The sequence below is a fragment of the Aphis gossypii genome, chromosome X (assembly GCF_020184175.1).
Source record: "Aphis gossypii isolate Hap1 chromosome X, ASM2018417v2, whole genome shotgun sequence".
Lineage (NCBI taxonomy): Eukaryota > Metazoa > Arthropoda > Insecta > Hemiptera > Aphididae > Aphis > Aphis gossypii.
Genome location: NC_065533.1, coordinates 61,668,742 through 61,677,120, shown reverse-complemented (window position 1 = coordinate 61,677,120; position 8,379 = coordinate 61,668,742).

The window sequence follows — 8,379 nt, the reverse complement described above, 5'->3', positions numbered from 1 at the left end:
TTATTGTTGACATATTTTATTTAGATACTAAACAGAATAAAATTACGCATTAGTTTATATTGTATTTATTTTTCATTAAACTTTTTATGTGATTTTGAATTTTTTTTTAAAAGTATTGTACCAACGATTTAAAAATATCGTATATATGTTTGTACGTTGTAAGTTAAAAATAATATTTTATTGCATGCAATAATAATTATCGATCAATTATTATAATATAAATTTAAATATCAAATATAATATTTCTGTGTACAATCTTGGTATTTTTTTAAATTTAATTTTGTTCATAATTATATAGTTTTAAACTTTAATTATTAGAAATATTATACTATGTTATTATCAAATTCTGCGAATACGACGTGATAGTATTATCTAAATTTGAATTCATTTTTATTTAATCGTCTAATGAATGAAATGTATGCTAATCACGAAAAATACATTTTTAATAATGCCTCAGTCAAAATATTATCATCTAAAATATGGTTAAAGAATTAGTACTAAATTACGCATAACTTAACGCGTTAACATTAATGTTAAAGATATATTAAATAAAATAATAATTAGAATAACGTATGATAAATGCATTGAATAAAATTTAAATGTATTTATAGACCGTGAATAATATTTATAAGCTAAAAAACCTTATTAATTAAAATAATGTGATAGGTACTTAAAGATTTAATAATTATTAAATTGAAAAACATTTAAGTGTTCATATACTTCAGATAAATTATATTTTGGCTTTAATATTTTGTTTGTTAAACTATACAATTAAAATTTAGTCGAGTATAATAAGATAAAATAAATAGTGTTTATTAATCCAAGTTAAATAGAGATAATTACAAATACAGGCGTACAAAATAGGCAATATATCAACAAATATGCAATTAACATTTTATAGTTTTTTTTTTCTAGCTAGATACAAAATACAATATCACTGTAATATTAACATTTTTTATTATAATTTATATTCCTTATGATGGTTATATAAATTATAAATAGTAAATATCTACCTGCTAAATAGTAATATTGTTTAATTTCGCATTTTTGTGTATATATAATTTAACACTCGATTATATTACATTTTATTTATTATAAGCATATATTCAAAAAATCCTTTAAAACCTTTGGAATGGTTATTTAATATACACATAATATTACGCCATTGACTTTGATTGGAAATGATTTAAATTTGTTTCATAACTGTAAACATCTATGTACTATATTGAAATATATATTATTATTATTAACAGACATATTGATGGTGAACAACTGTTGTTTGGGTGTGTCGTTAGTCTATTTATAATAATTTAAGTTGTAAATACAACAAAGGGTCTGTTTGAGACCAAATGAATATTTAAAGATGTCTTCCGTAAACATTTACGCTTTAAAATGTAGCTAATAATCCGGTTTCAAAATGTGTTGTGTTTACATAATATAGCAGACGAACGTGTTTAGTCCTTTGATGGAAGCGAAAATTAGCCTTATAGTGTTTTGTAAAATTGGAAATGACATCACTACAAAAGCAATCTGATTGATGTTTGTCACCAATTGCGCATGTTTGAACTCTAGATTCTGAACATCAACAATAAGACTATTTATTGATTTTACTATAACGAGATGTTATTTTAGAGAACAGTAAATTTCAAGTATTTTCTATAATACACAAACAACATTGTTGCATTTGCTGTATAGGACTAAGTGTAGTGTAGTTTATCTTTTAATTTTCAAAATGTTTATGGTTTCTATAGCATTTTATTAAGGCATGAATTTAAATGGAACTTTAATTTTTTCTTAAAACATTGCTTTTCAAACATTAATACTTGTCTCATCATAAAATATAATATAAACATTTATTTAACATTTTTTTTAACTTTTTTATGTTTTTGAGATTTTAAAATATTTTTTTATATTTTAAGTACATTGTTCATACAGTTTTCAGAATGCATAACATTTGATAACAATTTATCATAAACTATCACACTAAAAAATAATAAAAAAAATTGATATTGTTTATCTTATAATTTGTCATGTTATTTTAATTATTTTACTGATTATTTTATTTTTTTATATTTACATACCAGACTAAAACGTCATCGACTATATTATAACAGTCAAACATACGAAATTTTCGTTACTTATACAAATTGAAATAAATTACACGTGTATACATAAATAGGTCATTTCATTTACGACTTAGATAAATTGTGATAATTCCAAGTATTACGATACTTGTTAAATATAATACATAAGGATTTTTATTAAACACTATTTAACACGAAAACAATATTTTTAATGGTTTTTTTTTTAATTTTTAAAACATTATTAGTGGATAAAATCGTATTTTTTAAATTAATTTTTTTGTTTCTACTCTCTCATTAAATATTTTTATCGTAATTATATTCAAAAATAGTACCTAAACATTAGTAAATAAAATATACGATAAACTACCACATTTTGATCTAACATTTTTTTTTGTTTTCAACTCTTGGAAGAATTCGTGTGATTTATTCACTTGAAATGCCTTAAAACTCAAAGACTGAAATTTAAAAAATGTTTGTTATACATATATCACATGCAAGTATGCAACCGATATTGGAATTTTTCTTAGTACACGCATTCGTATACAAACGTGTATCGTGTTTGACTTCAAAACGTATGTACTGTTATCAAGGAAAATATTTATAAATTATTCATGATCAAAAAAAAAAAAAATAATAATAATAATAAATAAGGTATTTTTAAATAAACGTGGTTATAAAATGTATACTTATACTTACATATACATGTCCACTTTAGTAACGACTATTTTATACTATTTTAATAGTCCGTGAACAAATGTACGAAAAAATCTCGTAGGTATTGGTATTAATTCGATTTTTAATGGTAAGTAGATGTATCTATTAAAAGAATATTGACCGTTTAAATTCCATTAAATTCACAGGTATATTACTTAATTGGATTTTTTTCGAAAAATAATTCGACGGTTAATACAAAACGTATGATAATAAAAGTTTAATATGCGTTCATGTCTTACGCTTAGAATAACAAAATAACAACAGCCGTCATCATCTCAATTAATAATCACGATTCTATAATGATATATTCAAAATAGACAACATTAGTATTCAACGTGTTTCACTATTGTCTTTGATGGAATATTATAGACATTACATTCGGAAAGAGAATTATTATTATTATTTTTTTTACAATTGACCTATTAAATATAGTCAGCAGGGGAAAATATATGATGAAAACATAAATCCAAAATGCATTATAAATTCAACCAATGCGTGTAGTCGTGCAGCTCGTGTTGACTTTAGAGATACAGCCATAAGCTAAGCCCGCACAGATGTTTTAAATATATTATAATGCACCAACATTTAAAAATGTCATCATCTCGTGGTATTATACTCTACTTATCCATTTTGTGTTGACACATATAAGTCCGAAAGTTTGATCAATTAATTATTCTACATTTATAGTGATAAACTGATAACTAGGGGTCAGAACTTGATGCATTTGCATCTTTTTTTCTAATGCTCACATTTTATGCTCGTCCATACAGAAATGTGATTCATGAAGTATAGAATTTAATGGCACAATTTTTATTTCGCATTTTTCGCATTTTTAGGAAATGTTATGCTTTACGGTCATTTTTTAATATTTTTGGTGCATTTTATTCTTTTTGTACTTTTTTTTTACACATATTTGCATTTTTCTTGTTGAAAGTTATATTTTAATGTAACACATGCAGTTTCCATTAGCTTGTCGATTATCAACGTTCATTATTATTTTTTTTTTTTGTTGTTGTCTCGATCTACGATTATTTAATAATCTGTAGTATTTTAAAGTAGTATTTTTTAATATATAGTTTTATTTAGTTGAATAAAAATAATTTTATAATAAATAATAAAATAATAATATAATATAATAATTTTAATATTTTAATTTTCGTATCAAAACAATACCTATTTATCAATTTTTACAGTAAAATATACATTTTTAATATCATTTTTTTCGTGTCATTTTTGAAAATTTTTATGTCATTTTATGCATTTTTATATATTTTTAGATCATCAATAAGTTCCGGGACTTACTGATAACCAATGAATTATAATATCTATAACCAGTTTAAATGTTTAATAATACAGTGAAACTTCTATTTAATGAAGTCTCGTGGGGAACAAAAAATATTTGTATTATAAAGAAATTCGTTTAATAGAATTAAAGCATGATTAACAATAAAGGTCTAGGTTCTCAAAAATAATTTTTTTAATGGAAGTTCGTTATACATGGAAGTTTCACGGTATCATGCTCAACTTTTTGTTTTCGATTGAAATTAATGAGAAATAGTCTAAAATATTATATTTAAGTATTATTTTGGAATGAAAATAAATAAATGATACTATAATATTTTTAATTCATTATTTTGTTTCAACGATCATGTTATAGTAGCTGTATTATAGTAACATAGTATATATTCGTACAAGATCATTTTACAATGTAATTGATATCTAGTTAAAGAGTTTAAGAATGTTTATTGATATCAAGCATATATATTATTATAATTTTTGTCACATGAGAGTGTTAGTCCGCTGAATGAATGCCGAGTTCTATCTAATGTTTAATAATTTTATTTTATTCAACTCTGGAATGATTGCTTTACTATATGCGTTTTCTTATTTAATATTTGTTTACATCGAATAGACGATTTTTCTATTTTATGATTATTAAACCATTTAAACCTCAATTTTAAATATTGAACTTCGAAAACCGTTTTTAAATGTTGATACATAGACTATTTGTATATTTGTAACTTATAAAATATAGATACATAATACTTTTTTAAAAACACATAATATTGTTTTAGCAAATACACAAGTCACAGTTTTAGTACAATGTGGTCATCGGTGTGGTTTGCAAACACTGCAGACTGTAACGTGGTTTCTGCATGTGCACTTCTTTTTTTAGAGAATATAATATCATTGATCAACGAGTTAATAATTTATAAATTATTTTTCCTTACGATGCCTTCTCTCATTCTTAAATATATATATATATATATATTTTAATGATTTTTATGAAATACTTAAATCTCAATTTAACAGATCGTTTTAATTTTTTGACATTTATATTGCTTTTTTATATTTGACTTTCGCTTATTTATGACTTGTTTTAATCTGTATTTTATTGTGTTCATATTATGAATAGTTTCTTAAGACACGTTCTGCTATTGCAAGAGATTTATATGTTTCCTGATTTTTATTATTCCTTATATTGTATTCTCACATTATATTTCTCCTTTAGTTGACCTACATATAATTTATATTGTATTTATTTAATTAATTAAACATTATCTTTTTTTCTATATCCATTGAATTTCGTTATACTTATTATTAATGGTTATTCATTTTTTAAATCTATTTTATTTCTGGATTATTTACTACACTTTATACATCATACTATTCCATATATCAGTAATTTTATATTGATGGTAGCAATTATTAATGAATTAATGAACAGTAAATTATTTGATAAATATTGTTTATGGTTTAATTTACTAATAAAATAAAATAAGCAATATCTGTTAAATGTTATTTAATTTAAAAATATAGAACACATATAATTGGTTGTATGATAGATTGTGTCGAAGAGTATAAATTCAGATGATTTCTAAAATAAAAAATAAATAACGATTGATTGCATTTAATTAAGTTTAAAGATATTTTGATTATATATTTATTTAATTTAAATTATTCATTATTAAATAATTAATTATTATCGGCATAATGATACAGTCTGTAATTATGATTAATATTACAGGTATTATAGATTCTTTCAACTATAAATATATTATACTAAAATTTTAAGTTATTTTTTATTTTGGACTTCATATTATATACTTAACTTAAAACTTGAACTGAATACTGAAAAGTCATATGACTATACTTACATTGTTATAGTACAAACTACAAATACATGAAATAGAGCTTATATTTACCTTGTTAATTATAAGGAAACGTAAATCATAATAGTAATAACTGTACTAATAATGATTAATGAAATAATGAATGTGATACTATTATAATATATATTCTTATATTCATTGAGTTAAGTCTTTACATTTAAATTACAATATTTATAGTATTAACTTAAATGCTGTACAAAGTTTTTTTTTTCATTGCTTTTATTTGTTAATTTATATATGTATGAAAGCTAAAAGAAATGACTAGAACTGTGTCCAATCGATTTTCAATAAATATATACATATATTTTTTTCATAATTATAAAATTATTTGCACTGAAAAACAAACTATTTGAGATTATAATTATAAAATATATATTTACTTTTGAAATGATTTTAAACAAAATAATGATGTATTACGGGATTTGTACATCATATTGTCTTTATAACAAAATTTAAGTGGAATGTTTTGTTTTATTTGACGAAATTCTCGGACTTGAAAATCATATTCAGACGTCATAGTTTACGGTTTTTAACAATTTACTGTCACTTGTTTTAAATGTACTTTTGAAAAATGTCACTGTTTTTGACTATTATATAGAAAAATTAATGTTTTAATAACTTTAATATTTCAACTATACTTTCTAATAGTGATTGTAGCACACCAGAAAAAATATCTGTATACTTTTTTACTGTTTGATTTTGTATTTAATTTTTTTAAAAAAAAATTATATAATTCCTATCTAAAATGAATGAAATAAATAAATTATATCAAAGTAGGTACCTATATCTATTACGTATAATATAAATTATATGAAAAAAGTATTATTTTATGTTACAGTGAATTGTATAGTCATTAAAATCCTTTACCAGTGGAATGCCGAAGTAGGTTTTTTTAGGCAATTTCCTCGATACCGAAATGAGTTGGTGGGTGGGTATTGGGTAATGGAATTAGTGCGATAAAAATTCTTAGTAATAATATTTATATTAGTTAATAAAAAAAAAAATATACACTAAACTCTGTGTGCCTAGGTGGTCTAATGGTAGTTTGCCTTAAGTCTGAAAATTATTCAGCATGCCACTGCATTCCACCACAAACTATCTGGTACTATGGTCAATGGTCATAAAAACATTAAAAGAATTTTGAAAAATTTAAAAAATTATAATTTTAATAAATATAATTATATATACTATTAATGGATAAAATGAAGTGATCATCAGTTGATTAATCATCTTGTATCCGTATAAAATATATCCGTGACATGTCATATTAACGATTATAATCTTTTTCAGTGGCGCCGAAGTTTTTAAAATGTTTTTAAAATTTTAAAACTTCGTGGCCTCAATATCCATTGGCGTAAAAAAAGTATTCAAATTGGGGGAGGGGGTGTGAAATATACATGTATTCATAATAAAAGTTATATGAAATTAATATAAAGTGGCCTACCGGCCATATTTTTCAAATGGACTTCAGCGCCACTGATATTTTTTATTATGATCAAGACTCAAGAGTATAATGTTAAAAGTTTAACTTAAGTATATAGAATAAATTTACACATTATAAACTATTAACATTAATATTTACATCACATAAAAATAAAATAAAAACTTCCTGAATCGGTATTTAAATAGTAGACGTCGGTGCGAAAAAAAACCAAATGCTGAAAATGATAAAAGATTATTTGTTCTATACAACTTAGGTTAATTATATAAATACAATAAAGTATGTATTTAATGAATTGAGTTATAAAAGAAACACATTTTTGGTTGAAGTTATTAATGAATATTAATCATTATTATTAACTAATAGGAACTAATGGTATTAATATTATTATATTATCTTTAATGATTAAATATTATATTTTACCTTTGTTGATAGTAAAATTAAATACTAAATTAATTTTAATCAACCTTAGAAATCATTATCATTTATGAATTTATCGATTTTTTTTTTTTTAAACACATTAAAATTTAAAATATAATTTAAATAAAAGCAAATCATATTTATTTGAAATAACAACATTAAAAAATGTAATTCATGATTAATTAATATACGTATGTGTTACATATTATACTGGATATACAACCATTAACAACATTTTGTAACTATACAGACATAATATAGTGCATTAAATATCAGCATTTATCTGTTGGTGCTTGAAAAAGAAGTGGAATTTATAATTCAAATTATGCAGAGTAAAGTTATATAATAAAAATTTAACTAAAATATTTTATATCATATCTTTATAAAATAGTTGGAAAAAGAATATTTTTTAAAAATTTAATGTTATTAATAAAATACAGTTGTTTGATATGAGCTGGATACACTCGAGTGTATAGTAGAGCGGTAGAACTTTCGATGAGTTTGAACGCTCAGTAATCTAGCAACTTCAAATCTTTGATCAACATTT